This window comes from Schistocerca americana, chromosome 2, assembly GCF_021461395.2.
Source record: "Schistocerca americana isolate TAMUIC-IGC-003095 chromosome 2, iqSchAmer2.1, whole genome shotgun sequence".
Classification (NCBI taxonomy): domain Eukaryota; kingdom Metazoa; phylum Arthropoda; class Insecta; order Orthoptera; family Acrididae; genus Schistocerca; species Schistocerca americana.
In genome coordinates, this window is record NC_060120.1 from 260838191 (window position 1) to 260857415 (window position 19225).

Sequence of the window (19225 nt, forward strand, 5' to 3'; positions counted from 1 at the left end):
CCACTTCGGCCGGCTGTAGTTAAGAAGAACGATACAATGTTCGCTAGGACATGCATGCACGCATCGTTGTTATTAAGAGCACAGGCACTGAAGTATAGTATTAATCCACCTATACCAGGCAGCGACTTTCAATTAAACTGTCCGCCCCTGTATGGGAAATACGTACTCTATGTACGAGTACAGGCTGTGAGGCAGGAACGACGATGCGGGATTCTGTGTCTGGCGATGAGAAGTGCGCGGAGTGCCACAGCGGTTAAGGCGTTCGAGTCCCGGTTTCAAATGGCTCAAATGGGTCTAGCACTTTGGGACTTAACATCTGAGGTCGTCAGTCCCCTAGACTTAGAACTACTTAAACCTAACTAACCTAAGGACAACACACTCATCCATGCCCGTGGCAGGATTCGAACTTGCGACCGCAGCAGCAGCGCTGTTCCGGACTGAAGCGCCTAGAACCGCTTGGTTACAGCGGCCGGCTCTAGTCCCGGTCCGGTACAAATTTTCATTGTCGTTCCTCCTTTACAAAGCTGATGGTTGTTCGTATTCGCAACTGCAAATACATCTCATGTATATAATGGGTCACTGGTGTTACTTTTGTTCACCTTGGGAGAAAAAAAATATAGTATGGACTGCATAAACTACATTGACATTTCAGTATTCATTCACTACAGCAGTATGTTCTAAGGCACTGCAATTTCGCCGGTCGGCGTGGCCCAGCGGTTCTGGGCGCTACAGCATGGAACCGCGCAACCGCGACGCCTCGCGCATGAATGTGTGTGATGTCATTAGGTTAGTTAGATTTAAGTGGTTCTAAGTTCTAGGGGACTGATGACCTCAGAAGTTAAGTCACATAGTGCTCAGAGCCAATTGAACCACTGCAATTTTAAATCAGTTTTGATCTTTATACAAAAACATTGAAACACGACGCCATGCGCTGAGACGTGTTTCATGATTTCGCATATTCTGCGCAAGCACGCATTGTGCAACTTATGTGTTTGTGAAGTACAGCGACTTGATCGGCAAGCGCCAAGGATTTCTGCGAGGTTCCGATGTCATATCTTAGTTCAGGAACTTTGGCCGGCGCGAGCGAATGAGAGCAAAGGCGTCAAATAAAGCTCTACAGACATCCTATGAACGGAGAAAGTTACACTCTAGCTTATCGGTTCCGTTCACATATTCAGACGTTCCGGAACAAGATTGTAGCGTTTTTTGGCATCAGCCTGCCTTTTAGTATAATTACATAGGACTGCTGCTTGCTGCAGGCGATAGTCACTTCATTCATTCACTTCTCACACCATATATTTGATGTTTTGCTACAGGACTTCACTGTTCCTGCATTTTCTAGAACTCACATCCACGCGTGGATGGCGATTTCCAGTTCACACTTTCCAACCTTGAATAGAGAGAAGTTACAACATCACTCTCCTTCTCTGTAAAAAGCTTAAAAAACATTTAGTAAAATGTTTCAGCCAGATTAAAACTGTGACCCAGACCGTGACTCGAACCCAGCACCTTTGCCTTTCAGCGTAAGTTCGCTAGCAACTAAGCTACCAAAGCACAACTCAAGACCCATACCAAAGTTTTACTTCCGCCAGTACCTCATCTGCTACCTCCCAACATTCACAGAACTTCTCTTGCTAAACTTGTAGGACTAGCACTCCTGGAACAAAGAATATTGCCGACATATGATTTAGCAACAGACTAGGGGATTGTTTGCAGAGTAAATTTTTCTACCCTACAGCGGCATATGCGCTGATATGAAACTTCCTGGGACAGGAAAGGCCCCGCGTTCGGATGCCACACACAGTTTCAAGTTACCAGAAAGTTTCGTACCAGCTCACACTCCACTGCAGATTGTAAAATATTCATCTCGAGAATATTTTGTAGCTTTCATTACGTATTTCGTTGGGAACTGTGTAATTTGTAAACATGTCAATCAGTTATAATGATGGGTTATTATGTCCATTTGCCTCTGCCATTTCGAACATTATAACATTCATTTTGTCAGATTTTTCATGCGTGTTTTTATTGAAGTAGAGCACTTCATTTATCAACCTGTACATCCAAGCGGATTTGGTCATTTATATCACAAAGATGTGGTCTCATGGCTCCTGACCCATTTTTCCGTTTCGTTTGTTTTGAGACGAAGGGACCTATTTGCTTTGTAACAGACGCACCTGCAAACTTTTCGTAGGGTTTTTCAGAATTCTGGTAAGGTCACGAATACCTTAAGAGGCAGCTTAGAGTACTAGTTTATTAAATTACTGGTCTAGCACAACTCACTGTATAGTGTTTTTGAAATGGTACCTGTAACTAATGGCAAGAACATTTGGCCTGCATGAATCGAACGTATAAGGCGACATATGTGGTCTCTGCTTAGGCAGTGAATGTACGTTGTACCCAATCTGTGCTGGTTAGAAATTCTTTATAAAGGGCACTTTCGAAGCTGTAGCGAAGATTCTACCACGTCGTTGCATGAATTTTACAAATCGGTTTGCGTTATCCACTGTTGCATACTTGAGGATTTAGCATAAAATTCAGGGTGAAACTTGTTCAAAGTTTATTTGAAGTTGTACTTTCAGTTTGAAACATTTCGTAAGGTTTCATCATCTGTTAATGAATAGAAATTAATAATGTAGGATTTAAATAAGTTGTTTAGGATAATGTTGCGCCTTATTTATTTGAAATGTGTCGCAATGGAAGAATATTAAAAATCAAATGGAGAGATGAAACGTCGAGTGAAGAAGTAGTAATTGGTTGGGAATGAAATTTAGAGAAATCTATGGAAAACCCATGCCAGAAGAAAGGACATCCAGGTATGAATTCGGCAGTAGAACTAGTGATGGATGGAACAGGGGCAGGAAAAACACGGAACACGTATAACATTATAGAGGATGTTGAGTGAGAAGTAAAGATGGAGAGATTCACTCTAGGTGGGTACAGCGGGGTGAAGCATCAAATTAGTTGAGAGATTGAAACTTCCTGGCAGATTAAAACTGTGTGCCGGACCGAGACTCGAACTCCGGACCTTTGCCTTTCGCGGGCAAGTGCTCTACCAACTGAGCTACCCAAGCACGACTCAAATCTGCCAGGAAGTTTCATATCAGCGCTAGGAGTGCTAGTTCTGCAAGGTTCGCAGGAGAGCTTCTGTAAAGTTTGGAAGGTAGGAGACGAGGTACTGGCGGAAGTAAAGCTGTGAGGACGGGGCGTGAGTCGTGCTTGGGTAGCTCAGTTGGTAGAGCACTTGCCCTCGAAAGGCAAAGGTCCCGAGTTCGAGTCTCGGTCCGGCATACAGTTTTAATCTGCCAGGAAGTTTCATATCAGCGTACACTCCACTGCAGAGTGAAAATCTCATTCTAGTCGAAAGATTGATGACTTCCTTTTCACTAAAGTGATACCGAAGTGAAACGTTCAACTTTGAGGCATTTACTGGTGACGGCTATTGTGTTACAACATCCAGTAACTTACTTAAAATAGAATGGAACTGCTATGCTTGCGAACATTCAGGTCTAATTGGGACACCGCATTCCGAAACGACGTCCTCCGGCTCCCCGGATAACGAGAGACAAAGCGCTTTCCGCCAGTGGGGCTTCCCGTACTCTGATTGGCGGACCTCTCGTCCCCCTCCCCCCTCCTCAGAGCTGCCCCGTAAGCGGATTGCCGAGGGTTAATAGCTGCCGCGCGAACCCGTAGCAGTGGGCACGGCGCGGAGCCCTGCGGGACACGCGGGCGTGCTGCTGCCGGCTGCTGACTCCGCAGTGCCGGGCTGCGGCGTGCACACTACTGCGAGGGCCAGCCGCTTCGAATGTGTCAGCTGTATTAGACTCTCTGAAATTAAGTTAGTGAATCGATGGGCGCGAAAGCCGTGACTATGCAGTAAAGTGAACTGATACGACTGTAGGGCGTTCAGATACAGTGAACATGCAAGTTATCGAATACATGGTTCTGCTATGATGAGATATAAAAAAATACTACGCAACGTACACTGAAGCGTGAAAGAAACTGGTATAGGCATAGATATGTAACAGGCAGAATACGTCGCTGCGGTCGGCAACGCCTATACAGGGTGTTACAAAAAGGTACGGCCAAACTTTCAGGAAACATTCCCCACACACAAAGAAAGAAAATATGTTATGTGGACATGAGTCCGGAAACGCTTACTTTTCATGTTAGAGCTCATTTTATTACTTCTCTTCAAATCACATTAGTCATGGAATGGAAACACACAGCAATAGAACGTACCAGCGTGACTTCAAACACTTTGTTACAGGAAATGTTCAAAATGTCCTCCGTTAGCGAGGATACATGCATCCACCCTCCGTCGCATCCCTGATGCACTGATGCAGCCCTGGAGAATGGCGTATTGTATCACAGCCGTCCACAATACGAGCACGAAGAGTCTCTACATTTGGTACCGGGGTTCCGTAGACAAGAGCTTTCAAATGCCCCCATAAATGAAAGTTAAGAGGGTTGAGGTCAGGAGAGCGTGGAGACCATGGAATTGGTCCGCCTCTACCAATCCATCGGTCACCGAATCTGTTGTTGAGAAGCGTACGAACACTTCGACTGAAATGTGTAGGAGCTCCATCGTGCATGAACCACATGTTGTGTCGTACTTGTAAAGGCACATGTTCTAGCAGCACAGGTAGAGTACCCCGTATGAAATCATGATAATGTGCTCCATTCAGCGCAGGTGGAAGAACATACTGACGAAACTAAAATGAGCTCTAACATGGAAATTAAGCGTTTCCGGACACATGTCCACATAACATCTTTTGTTTATTTGTGTGTGAGGAATGTTTCCTGAAGGTTTGGTCGTACCTTTTTGTAACACCCTGTATAAGACAACAAGTGTGTGGCGCAGTTGTTAGATCAGTTACTGCTGCTACAAACGCAGGTTATCAACATTTAAGTGCGTTCGGACTTGGTGTTATAGTCGGCGCACGAGCGATGGGCCACAGCATCTTCGAGGTAGCGATGAAGTGAGGATTTTCCCGTACGACCATTTCACGAGTGTACTGTGAATATCAATAATCCGGTAAAACATCGAATCTCCTACATCGCTGCGGCCGGAAAAAGATGCTGCAAGAACGGGACCAGCGTCGACTGCAGATAAAGGGTCATCGTGACAGAAGTGCAACCCTTCCGCAAATTGCTGCAGATTTCAATGCTGGGCCATCACCAAATGTCAGTGTGCGAACAATTTAATGAAACATCATCGATATCATCTTTCGGAGCCGAAGGCCCACTTGTGCATCCTTGATGACTCCACGACACAAAGCTTTACGCGTCGGCTGGACCCGTCAACACCGTTGGACTGTTTATGACTGGAAACTTATTGCCTGGTCATACGTGTCTCGTTTCAAATTCTATCGAGCGGAAGGACGTGTACGGGTATCCAGATAACCTCATGAATCTCTGGACCCTGCACGTCAACAGGGGACTGTTCAAGATGGTGGAGGCTCTGTCGTGGTATGGGGTTGTGCAGTTGAAGTGATATGGGATCCGTGATACGTCTAGATACGGCTCTGACAGGTGACACCTGCATCCATTCATGTCCATTGTGCATTCCGACGGACTTGGGCAATTTCAGTAGGACAATGCGATACCCCATACGTCCAGAAGTGCTACAGTGTGGCTCCAGGAACACTCTTCTGAGTTTAAGCACTTCCACTATCCACCAAATATCCCAGACGTGAACATTATTGAGCATATGCCTTGCAACTTTCTGTTTAAAAGTGATCTCCAACGCCTCTTACTCTTAAGGATTCATGGTGTCAATTCCGTCTACCACTAATTCAGACATTAGTCGAGTCCATGCCACGTCATGTTGTGGCACTTCTGCGTGTTCGCGGGGGCCCTACACGATATTAGGCAGGTGCACCAGTTTCTTTGGCCCTTCAGTGTAGCTAAGGGGTACCAAACCCGACGTGATGGAGACTTTCATGCATCACGTGCAGAAATAGAGCTTCGAGATGCACACAAAACAAATAAGAAACAAAATTCAATCTGCGAGGCCTCCTATATTGCGTTAAGCCTTTATAAATTTGTAATTAAGAAGACTCAAATGATTTATTTAAATACAGAAGTACGATGCACTTTTTTTGTAAGAAATTAACCGCACGAGGAGCTAATATATTTCTACATTTACCTCTACATCACTACAATGCGATTCACTTCCAAGTACTTGGCAGAGATTTCGTGGAACTCCTACCAGACTATTTCTCGACCGTTCCAATCTGCAATGGAGAGTTGGAACAATGAACAAATAACTCTTTCTGAGCGATCTCTGTTATTAGGATGGGTATTTCATGTTATGGAGGTACCAGTTAATTGAAAGAGCAATGTGAAGAACATTTCTCGATGAGAGGAGAGTGGTGAAACAGACGCCGGAGAAGGCGTCTTTGTCGGAAGCCAGAGGTATGGCACGGCCAAGCTGAGAGTTATTGTAGCTCGCAATCCTTGTCTAGAACATAAAGACGGCTGCCGTAGAAGACTACGAAGATGTACAAAAACTGCCCCATTAAGATTTAAAGACTTCCCAGGAGGGTGTTTTTAACTGCTTAAAGAATTATAGCGATAATCTGGAGTCGCATTTCAATACTGTACGTTGTTCATTAAATATTTATATATTTGCTCAAACTGCATGAAACATTAAACTACTGACGTATCACCCAATGCCATCGATTATATAACGATTTTCACTCCCTTGCGATCTTTCTTACTAAAAACTGACAGGGAACAATTACAGAGCAATTTGAGTGTCTGCTGGAGGCATCTAGCTAAAATGACGTCGAAAGTAAGTGGAGAAAAACTTCTGTATTGGGCCTTGACCAACTAAAACAGCAACCCACTACGTTATTGACTGCAGTACGTTCCGTTTACTTAAATGATTCTCTCATTATAATTATATAAATATAGCTGATATGCAGATAATTTTTTCAAGTAACCCAAACGGCAACGTTGACGATGCCATTTGAGCCCAAATTCTACGCCTTTTAGCACTGTAGTCTTAAATATCGCACTCAGTGCTCGGATTATACTGCAATAAGGTATGAATACTGCAAATTTTATGCTATAAGCTACATCTGAAAGTGAGTGTTGGAGTGGTTTCGTTTCGTGTAGAGAATGAGAGTGATGGTGGCTGCAACCTGGCTGGTTGCCAAGAAGCGCAGAGGGTACAATTTACGCTGTTGGGTGGTAGCCAGAACTGGAAGGAGTCAGTTGACCTAATATCAGCTTGTGGGTTCCACTTACCAATAATTGAAATCACTGTGTCATTGAATCTAGCGCAATACCATAACAAAAACGAAACAAATATGATTGCTCAACAGTTGTTCCAACCATACTAAGAAGACAAAATTGTGACAGAATGAAATTTTCATTCTGCATCGGAGTGTACACTGATATGAAACTTCCTGGAAGATTAAAACTGTGTGCCGGAACTCGAGACATTTGCCTTTGGCGGGCAAGTGCTCTACCAACTGAGCTACCCAAGCACGACTCACGCTGCGTCCTCACAGCTTCATATCAGTGCACACTCCGCTGCAGAGTGAAAATTTCATTCTGTAAACAACCCCTAGGCTGTGGCTAAGCCATGTCTCCGCAACATCGTTTCTTCCAGGAGTGCTAGTTCTGCAAGGTATGCAGGAAAGCTTCTGTGAAGTTTGGAAGGTAGGAGACGAGGTACTGACGAATTTTGTGACAGTTCATCGTTGGTAAGGCCAGAAAAACCACAACGGGAGTAACTGTATCAGAATCCCTTTCCATCTAGGAATCACAACATTAACAAAACAAGGTGGTAGTATTTCTTCGTCACTTATGAGCGTTTTCCCCCGACTGGGACTCCAATATAGATGCCGTGCTCAGCGTGAGCGGTTGGCTTATCCGTTCAGCTACCTGAACGTACTTCCAGGCTCAACATATTACCTTTCAGGCTCAGCCAGAACGATTTTGACTAACAGTGTTTCATGCCATTGACTTCATCTTTCATTAGTCCATTCATCTCATTTCATAGTATTTAATTGATTTAATACATATCACCTAGACTACTAAGGAGACAGCCCACTTTACTCTTGTCCGTCCTCTTTTAGAATACTGCTGCGCGGTGTGGGATCCTTACTAGATAGGACTGACGGAGCACATCGAAAAAGTTCAAAGAAAGGCAGCACGTTTTGTATTATCGCAAAATATGGGAGAGAGTGTCACAGAAATGATACACGATTTGGGCTGGACATCATTAAAAGAAAGGCGTTTTTAGTTGCGACGGAATCTTCTCACGAAATTCCAATCACCAACTCTCCTCCGAATGCGAAAATATTTTGTTGACACCGACCTACATAGGGCGGAACGCTCATCAAGATAAAATAAGGGAAATCAGAGCTCTTACGGAAAGATAAAAGTGTTCATACTCTCCGCGCGCTATACGAGATTGGAATAATAGAGAACTGTGAAGGTGATTCGATGAACCCTGTGCCAGGCACTTAAATGTGATTTGCAGATTATCCATGTAGATGTAGAATAGCGTTAGCCCTGGTCCTCCACCACTCTGTTTCTCCTACGGTATTATTACCACATACCGCGTGAGAAAACCTGCCGTGCCTGTCGTAGGGAATCGCAGGTGGGAACATCAGTGACCTATTGCGTCGAATGGCTTTGCAGTATGAAAGTGGTTTAGTTGTCGCCTCCACCTATTGCAAATTCACATCGGAAAAAATTTTTAAAGGCAAATGTGTAAAGTTGTTTGTTGAATAATTGTCTAATTGACCGGTGTAAATATGTTGTAGAAATCCAGCTCGCGGATGACTGCACTTTGGCAGTGATACAGTAAAACAGCGAGAGTGCAGCGGACACCAGCTGATTCCAGAGATCGCATACCAGCATCGCGTTTTGGTCGCTCCGATGGGCATCACCTGAAATGATTTTTTATTGTAACATTACAAAATTGCAGTGTATTTGTCTCAAGACATGGTTCATGTTGTGATTAACGTGGAGATATGGACAGTTTCCTTTTTGTCACGAGCCAAGGTAGATCATCTTGTAGGGAAGAAACTGGTTAAGTATTACCCATCTCGTGTGGTAAGACAAACTGCGCTTAGTGAATGCGGTTAGCACGTTTCTAGCGATAACCATAGCTGGGGAGTTTGGAGTGTTCCAAGAATTTTGGTTCCAGTTATCTGTTTATAGGGAAGTTAGTTAGTTCCGAAGTTCTTTTGTAACCACTAGGGAAATCTTTTAATTATATGATGATGGTGATAATAAAATTGGAAGGAACAAGTTAGCTCATGCATTACTTCGTGAAGATATGTGAGTTTGATTTTGCCGAACGATGGATCCAACTGTTTCAAATAGGTGAAGCTAATGGGCCAGCTGCTGGCCCACTCTAAGGTACTTGAGTGAGAGCTATATATTATTTGATGATTGATGGAGATTTCTTATACCCGAGAGAGGTGAAGTCTCGAGGTGTAGTGATTGTTTTTTTTTCTGGAAGTCCCTACCAAATAGTCACAGGAAACACCATTATTATGTACTGCGTAGATCACCTGGTATTTGGAAGTAGAGATCTACCCTACCGTGTAGAATAATTTAGTCCCTGAAACATTATCGAGAGATGGACGTGCTGCTATTTTCTAATTCTGGGATTTCACTGTGACTAGTGAGCATTATAAAATTAGATTTCAGTAGTGGATTCGCGAATTGTCAACGTCCGAAGAGGCAGAGCTTTGATTTTCATTGTATAACTATTAAATAAAAATGTTAGTGACACGTAGGGGATTTGTTTTTGTTGTGTGATTCGATTTCGGCAAGTGGGATGATAATCTTGGCTGGCACTCGATTACTCGATCATTCGGTCATATTCATTGTAAAGGTGTATAGATTACTCGATCATTCGGTCATATTCATTGTAAAGGTGTATAATCAATAAAATACAAGAAAAAATACACCCTGACAGTAATAAAATAAAAATATAAAGAGATTTTTTACTGACTTTGTAGCTAGAATCATTATATGTACTATGTGAATGACGAACGTTGATTAAATCCTGAGCAGGTGAACGTTTGTCGTATCGAACTGTAATTAATTAAAGAGCAACCCGATAATTTATTTACCTCCGACGATACGACCAGAATACACCAGGAGTGGTAATGAATATTTAAACTGAGAGCAAAAGACAGAAAAAATGTTAAGGATTCCGTTCGTCGTAAACTACAACAATTAAAGAAAGTTTAAATTTCTTGTGTATTTACAACTAACGGATTCTAAGGGAATAAAGGAAAGATTAAGAAAATTCCAATAAAAAAATTATTTAAAATTACGACAAAAAGTCTCATTCTATGTAATTTGTTTAAAGTTACATTTAGCAGTCAGAGATAAGGTTGATAGGTACGTTAATAGTGTCGCAGGAGTAAACAAAGTGAGAAAATATTTTCCACTGTAATAATTAGAGACATTTTGTACACGTAATACAATCTTAACTAAGTGTGTTATTTAATTTACCAAAGAAAGAGACGGTAGATAGCTGACAGAAAAGAAAAACGACTTACTAGTTGGTGTACTGCTGGGAATTATTTACTATTAGCGACGTGCAATACCGAAACATACACGTGTTCTAATCTTATAATTTTACAGTCGTTCATCACTAACTTTCCACTTGTAATACTTACCATGTAATATTATGTATTTGACAAAATAGCGAGGCGGGAAATAACGCATAGTTATTGGCGTAAATACTGTTTGTCCAAGAAACCGCTGGTACGACTTATTAGCATTCGAGTCGTAGAAGAATTTGACTTTGAGAAGCAACTGCGACTCGAGAGTAAAGATTTTCTGTCCAGTATTAAAGGATATTAATTCATTTAAAAAGGGAAGATATTTATGACTCTCAGCTAATCCCATCTCAGAGCACTGAATAGTTTTATTACATAGAAGTGCTGTGAAATTGGTCAGATGCGTGTGGTTGCTGAACTGTTGTTTTCTGGTGTCCGTGTCGCTTCACACTGAGCGTTTATAACAGTCGCTGTGTAGTACTACCGACATTAAAATCAGATTACAGAACGTCATATGATCGTACTAAAAGCAAGCAAGACGTAAATGTAGCACCATTGATTCTGCGTATCAGGGATCCGATAGTTTGTTGGTAGGTTTTTGGAGGTATGTGGCATTAGATGTCTAGTCACAGGTCAATGTAATTTGCGTAAATAACGGGCCACTATTTTGCGTAAGCGGTGATGGCGCCCAGTAGCGAACTAGATGGGTTCCATAGGATTTACATCAGGCGAATTTGATCGCCGAGGCATGAATATGAGCTCACTATAATGCTTTTCAAACCAATGTAATACAGTTCTGTCTCCGAGACACGGACAATTATAACGCTGAAAGATGACATCGCCGTCTGGAAAGAAATCAAGCATGAAGGGATGCAGGTGGTTTGCAGCTGTCATCGTATCCGGTACAAGTGCAGGAGAATGTCTTCGATAGTACTGCTCCCACCAGCTTGCGTCCGTAGCGCGCTGCACGTTTCGAGTCATCGTTCACCTCGGTGACGGCGTTTGTGGAAACGACCATCGTCGCAGTGCAGCAAAAATGTACTCTCCCGGAGGGCCGACACGTTTCCATTGATCGACAGTCGAATCTCGATGGTTCCTGTGCCCACTGCAGTCGTAACTGGCTCAACATGTGAACACGTAGGGGTGGTCTGCTGCGGATCTCCATGATCAACAATGTACGATGAACGGTGTGCTCCGAAACACTTTTGTGTGCACCAGCATTTGCATCTCTTTCAGCCGAGATGCCACAGGTTACCATCCATTCAACTTTGCAGAGCAGACAATTCTCCGGACACCACGTTTTGCGAATAGTCATGGACGTCCAACCATTTACCGCCTAGTGGTAGTTTCACTGTCCTTCTACCTCTTTCCGTAGACGATCACGAGAGTAGCACATGAACATCCGACCAGCTTCGCCGTTTTCGAGATACTCGTTCACAGGTTCTGCGTAATAATAATCTGCACTTTGTCTAAGTCGTTTATCTCAATGTATTTCCCCATTTGCAGCTCACATCTTCGCTAGAGTGTTCTCCCGTCCGTGTCTGTTCCGCTTACATACTTTTGTTACCGCGTCACGTGCCCGCAATGCACCAGGCAACTTCCAACGTCGCCGTGGGGTGTGTTCATAATGGTTTGGCTTATCAATGTGTATTTCCCAGTTATTTCATAGTAAGTAGTATCTGCTCTGTCCGAAATGTCCGACAGAACAGACACCACTCATGTCTATAGTCTGCTTTAAGTCCCTGTCTGATACAACATTCCAATGTCATTACAAAAATCTTCAAATGTGCGTGAACAAGTCTCTGATCAAATCGGGCAGTCACTTTACAATCCACGTAAATTCTTCTACCCCATACAGAAAGCCTTGCCATAACGTGCGTTTAACTTCAGTCATGTGGTTAGCTAGTCTTCCACTCACGAGAAACGTGTGTAGTTCTACCGTACACAGGCATGTGATTGACTGTACATCTCGCATTTGAGGAACAAGGCACAGCGGCGATGCTGCAAACTGTTACAGCAGGAAGTGCGTGTATTGAAACGAATACTTTAAACCATATTGCCGGTGAAGATGGCCATGACACTCCATACCGATCAGGGCAAATCTTGCTAAGCAAACGATGTGGACATTGTAGACAATACGAAGTTTCTGAAATACTGAATGTAATGTGTACATGTGGCACACGCATTAGTTGAATGTGGTGGTTTATATTCTACTTATGTATGAATTTGTACTCTTGTAATATATGAACTTCATATTACAGTACACTATGTATTTTAACTGATAATGAAACTTGACACAATACAATTAGTATCAATTGCTCTGCTGCGCCTTTTTTTCAGGTTCGATCATTACTGCGGTCCTAGGTCCAATTTTTCGTTCGCTCTCTTGTTCAGTTTTAGAAAACCAACGAAGCACACATTTGAAGACTCCGTCTCTGGACAGTCGTGTGTATTTGTGTGTGTAACGGCCAGATTCGGTACTAATTAAATCGGAAAAGGCGCAACGTATCGAATTAGCATTAGTAGAACGCTACTTAATAGAGTCATGTCAATTAAATAGCTAGGCATAACATTACAAAGCGATATGAAATGTAACAAGCCCTTAAGGCCGGTAGTAGGGAAGGCGAATGATCGACTTTGGTTTATTGGGAGGATTTTAGGAAAATGCAGCACATCTACAAAGGAAATAGCATACAGAGCGTTAGAGAGAGAAATTATTGAGTGCTGCTCGAGTGAGTTGTCTCCCCACGAGGTCTGATAGAAGGAAGACATCGAAGCAAATCAGAGGCGGGCTACTAGATTTGTTACCGGTATGGTTAATCAACACACGAATACTACGGAGATCTGCAGATGGACTCTCACCAAAGTTTGGGAAAACACAATACATACAACTCTGCACAGTGAATCGCATAACACCACTGATAAATACAGAGGAGACCAAGAGATGAATACACTAAGCAGAGTCAGAAGGATGTAGGTTGCAGTAGGTACTGGGAGATGAAGGAGCTTGCACAGGATAGATTAGCATGGAGAGCTGCATCAAACCAGTCTCAGGACTGAAGACCACAACAACAACAACAAATACAGACTTTGAACAGAAGTCTGTTGCTAAGGCAGAATATTCAAAATTTCTGGCTGTGTGCATTGATGAGAAATTGTATTGGAAGAAACACATTGATGATCTGCTGAAACGGTTAGGTACAGCTACTTACGCCGCTAAGGTTATTGCAAAGTTTGGTGATAAGTATATCAATAAATTAGCCTACTATGCCTATTTTCACCCACTGCTTTCATATGGCATCATATTTTGGGGTAATTCATTACTAAGAGAAAAAGTATTCATTGTAAAAAGCGTGTAATCAAAATAACAGCTGGAGCCCAACCAAGATCAGCTTTCAGGCACTAGTATTCACAGTACCTTCGTAATACATATATTGACTTATGAAATTTTTTATTAATAACCCATCGCATTTCAAAAATAATAGCTAACTGCATAGTTACAACACTAGAAGAAAGGATGCTCTTCACTATTCTGGGTTAAATCGCAGAAAGGAGTGGATTATGCTGTAACAAAAACCTTTGGTCATTTCTCAAATTCCATTAAAAGAGTGACGGATAGCCAATCAACATTTAAAAACAAAGTAAAGGAATTTCTGAATTTCTCAATAGGACAATTTTTAGGTCTGAAGTAGTGACTGTAAAGAAAAAAAAGAAAAGAAATTAATTATGTATAGTGAAAACTTATGTTAAATTGACACGTTCCACATTATTACGATATGTCGCATTCATGATCTATGAAACAAGTATTAATGTAATGTAATGCTTCGGAAACTCAAATGGGAATGCCTGTAGGGAATGCGACAGTCTTTTAAATGATCACTGTTGACAAAATTTAAAGGATCGAAATTTGCAGCTGACTACCGAACGATTTTACTGCTGAAAACTTGCATTTCTCGTAAGGAGAATGAAGATAAGATACGAGAAATTATCTCTCGTAGGGAACCGTATAGATAGTCGTTTTTGCCTCTCTCTACTTGCGAATGGGACAGGAAAGAAATGACTAACTGTGGTCCTTTTGTAGATGTAGATGTACATCAGTTCAAGGATTTATGGTCTAGCAGTACAGGGAAGTTGCGAATTCTCGGAGACACTGGAATATTAATCATTGTTCTGGAATTCTTTGCAAAAAGAAATTAGTTTGGTAAATAAGGGTTCTTTTAGCGTGGATAAATAGGATATCACTCTCGAAAAACAAGAATGGCTATCTAGTAAGCGGATAGATGTGAAAAATACGAACTACACAACTAAATTAGATGGGAGAGAGAAGACACATAAAAGCACATATACCCCTACTATAGGAGACTACTAGTAGCCCAGACGACAGGTTGGGAGGAAGCTCTAGACTTGTGCATGTCGATCACACAGACGTGTTGCTGAAAGCCACCCGTGGTCCAGCTATTGCCATGTTCATCACACTCTGCTACCACTCGCAGATGCTGTGTTCCTCTGGGAAACAGCATGGGCGCCATGCATCTGACGACACTGACAACAGACTGACGAAGCGCTGAAGTAAAGGTCTATTTGACAACATGCGATCAATCCGAAAATTATCATCCAGGAAAGTGACTCATGAGATTGTAATTAACGTAAATAGCATAATACTATATTACTTTTAACTTACTGTACGATGGAAACATGTGATCTCTTCCAGAACACGTTATTAAGTAACTTTGTGAACGGTAACTACAATGAATTTAACAGTGATCCAAAATAAATATATTTTAATGTGCACCAAACCATTTGTCAGTAACTTGGGCATGCAGTGACGTAGCGGCTGCGTGCATGAGAGGCGCCCTTCTTTGCCTGTTTGCCTGTGCAGCATAGTTGTCGTGCGGGTTGCGGATGGTGCCCCTGGGCTCCATAACGAAATATATGCTAGGTACTGTAGGGCAAGCTGGAAATCCAAAACCACTCATTAATGAAGCAAATGGCGATGACGGAAAACGTGATGCTGAAGTCATAAAATGAGGGCTATAGAGCAATGGAAGAAAGTCACTTGGTCGGATGAATCTTATTTCACACTGTTTCCAGCTTCTAGTGAAGGTTACGGCCCAAGAGTGAAAAATGGCTGGGGTTCTTTGATGATTTGGGCAGCTATATGGTGGTATTCCTTGGGCCCCATGGTTACCCTGCAAGGTCACATTACTGCCAGGGATTACGTGACTCTTATGGCTGGTCACGTCCATCTCATGGTACAACGTTTGTTCGCAAATGGTGATACTGTGATGCAAGAGGAAAAGGCCCCCGTTATCATAGTCTATGAGAGCTGGAAAGAATCACTATCCACCTCCCTGATAATTACCTGCACTTGCCACTATTTTGCAGGAAGAATGCCCTAAGTTTTCCTTTAACACAATGCACATCCTATATATATATATATATATATATATATATATATATATATATATATATATATATATATATATATGCATTACAAGACCACTGGAAATAGTGCAAACGGTTTTCCTACACAGTACTAGATATGATAATGTGTTGTCCTTCTGGTGTTTCCACATTTCTGCGCAGCTCTTGTGTATTTGATGTTGATGGTTGGAGAATTTGATCATTATTGACAACATGAGACTAGTTTAAAACACTACACGCTGTTGAGTTTTATCAGGTGTATTAGAGTTTATTGAGAGCTGGTATGGAGCTGAAAGGACGAATCTGTGATACTGAAATGCTGAAATGTAAGCGATAACTCCGATGATTGCAGGATCCGCGGTCACCGATTTGCAAGAGCTGGACTTCCCGAATCACGCCAATTCCTATGGTGCATAGTTCATAGGGCAGACACAACACAGTCGGACCTATATGCAGAAACTGTACAGTATCACAAGAAATGCCGCTGTAACTAGCAACACGGCAGACTTTTTTAGCAAACAACATTCATACAACACTCATAGAGGCACTGTCTCAATGCGGTATTTTGTGCACTGTAACGAGATCCATCCAGCGTCTATGCCATCCATAGTCATCATCATATATCCCATGTTGCTGGGCTGTTTCAAGGGGACAGTTACCCCCAATAATCAATTCAAAATTCACAAACTTATGCTCCAGTTTGTTCTAAAGACCTGGTATACAACTGACGTTGTTCAGAAATAAGATGCATGTTTGCATGCATGTCCGAAGCAACAGGCACTGCGGCGAGTACAGCCACTATGAAATAAATGAAATGTATTCGCAGTTGCGAATATGGACAACCATCAGCTATATAATGGAATGAAAACAATGAATATTTGGGCCGGAGTGGGACTCGTACCCGGATATTCCGCTCATCGCCAGCGGTCGCCTTACCAATAGGCTATCCGAGCAAGACTCATGGCCAGGCCCAAACCTCTATACGTCATCACCGTCTGTCTACAACCTGCACTGACGATCCGGAATAAATTTTCATTGTATTCATTCCATTATACTGCTGCTGGTTTTCCATATTCTCAACTGCGAATACATTTCATTTAGACAGAATGAATGTCACAACATATTATTTCAGCTTCATTTTTGCTATTTCTTTCTTCGCGACTTGAATTGCAGGCCAAAAATAATCTTTGTTTTGGCCAGGAGTGTAAATTTAGTAATAACAACACTTTTCAGGAATTCAGCTTCTCATGAAGGGAGATTTCCCTTGTTCCTGAAGAAAATGATTTAACAAAAAGAAAAATAGATCTTTACTACAAATAAGACTGTAGGCAGTATTCGGAATGTTAGTACAATCCATGTAAAATATCGAAGTTACCACGACATACGTTTTTAAAAGGAAGTATCTAGTATTATTGAGGCAAGCCCCTATTCTTTTTAGAGAAATGTAGAGAAACTGGTTGATGTACAGGGAAGAGAACATTTCTCCCCTTCGGGCTTAGGAAGCCAGCGACATGCGAAACACCTTATCTTCTGATGACTATCAAGGTAAATGATATATGAAAAGAAACACACCTAAGAGAATGCGCAGAACGCTCAGGGGGGAAATAAGGAAAGAGATCAAAATGAAGTTTTTTGATTAATGACACTTCCGACCTTGCTGAAGGGGGGGGGGGGCTACAAGAAATAAATATCTTTACCAATTAGCAACATCAGAAAGAATATATCAAGGAAGAGAATATCAGGGACGATATGATCAGAATTAAATTTGGAGTCTGTAACATAGAGATCCGCACTGAACGATACTGAAAGGCAGCAACATACCCCGGTTGTTTTGGTGAGCAGGATCCCAAGCAAGTCTCAAAAGTTCATAGGATAAGATCGATTGGCACACGGGCGACCAGATGGTGACTACAGACAGGCTCATCGTATCCCAAACCTAAAAATGAAGAAGAAGAAAAATGGCTCTGAGCACTATGGGACTCAACATCTATGGTCATCAGTCACGCGGCTCGAGACTGTAGCGCCTAGAGCCGCTCGGCCACTCCGGCCAGCGAAGAAAAAGAGGAAGGAGTGTGGGTTAAAGGACGACGGGTTGCTTTATTTGTTACCGATAGTTAGAACTGTTGTGTCCTCGCCAATGGACATAACCAGAGCCGGCGCCCTGAAACAGTTTCCAACTGGGGCCACAGGTGGCGCTTTGAAGTTCGCCACCAATCACAAGGGTTGGGGGGGGGGGGGGGGGCCGGAGTTCCAGGGTTGCTGTTCATGGTTACAGTTCACAGTGCGAGATCAGCTAGCGAGACTTAGTCTATAAATGGAATTGCCTCTAACCTTCGCATGGTGACAAGTGTTTACTACAGTGATTGACAGTGTGGTGCCCACGACGGACTGTCTTGTTCACATTGTATTCAGTAACAACCGCCTTCACAGGCTAATTCTTAGTTGTATTTGCCCACAGACACATCCAACGAGTTGCTGTACCACTTTATTTAAGTATCGCAGTGCTAAATCGTATATTTGCTGTCACTAATCTGTATGCACTGTCACAGTTTCTCCGTTCACCTTGGGACATCTAAACCTATTACGACGTGTGTAAGACCCGTACGCATCGTGAACAACACCCATATTTTACGGAGATGCTTTGGGAACTCAAATAGGAATCCCTGGAAGGGAAGGCGACATTCTTTTCGAGGAACACTGTTGAGAAAATTCAGAGAAATCGCTTTTGAAGCTGACTGCAGGACGATTCTACTGCTGCCAACGTACATTTTGCTTGTGGACCACGAGATAGCCGGCTAGGTTCTAGGCGCTTCAGTCCGGAACCGCGCTGCTGCTGCGGTCGCAGGTTCGATTCCTGCCTCGGGCATGGATGTGTGTGATGTCCTTAGGTTAGTTAGGTTTAAGTAGTTCTAAGTCTAGGCGCTGATGACCTCAGATGTTAAGTTCCATAGTGCTCAGAGCCATTTGAACCACGAGATAAGAGAAATTAGGGTTCATACTGAGGCATATAGGCAGTCGGTTTTCCCTCATTCCATTTGCGAGTGTTAACAGTAAAGGAAACAACTAGCAGTGGTATAGGATACCCTCCGCCACGCACCGTACGGTGGCTTATGGAGTATGCACACTCAGTTCCACAAGAAAGTGTACACCGTTATCTGTAAGAAATCTTAATTGATCAATTACCTAATAGTTAATCCAAGTAAGTGCAAATAGCCAAAACTGCAACCTACATTGAACTCTCACACTGTGTGTCTATA

At 42.6% G+C, this 19225-nt stretch overlaps 1 protein-coding gene and 1 non-coding gene across 2 annotated transcripts in view; one reads left to right on the forward strand and one right to left on the reverse strand.

Annotated features, from left to right (window-relative positions):
• The window catches only part of LOC124593945 (fl(2)d-associated complex component), a 550167-nt gene that overhangs the window by 242076 nt on the left and 288866 nt on the right, over positions 1–19225 (reverse strand). The window lies entirely within an intron of this gene.
• Trnas-cga lies at positions 3214–3288 on the forward strand. Its single transcript has one exon. It is a non-coding gene; the product is annotated as a tRNA-Ser (tRNA).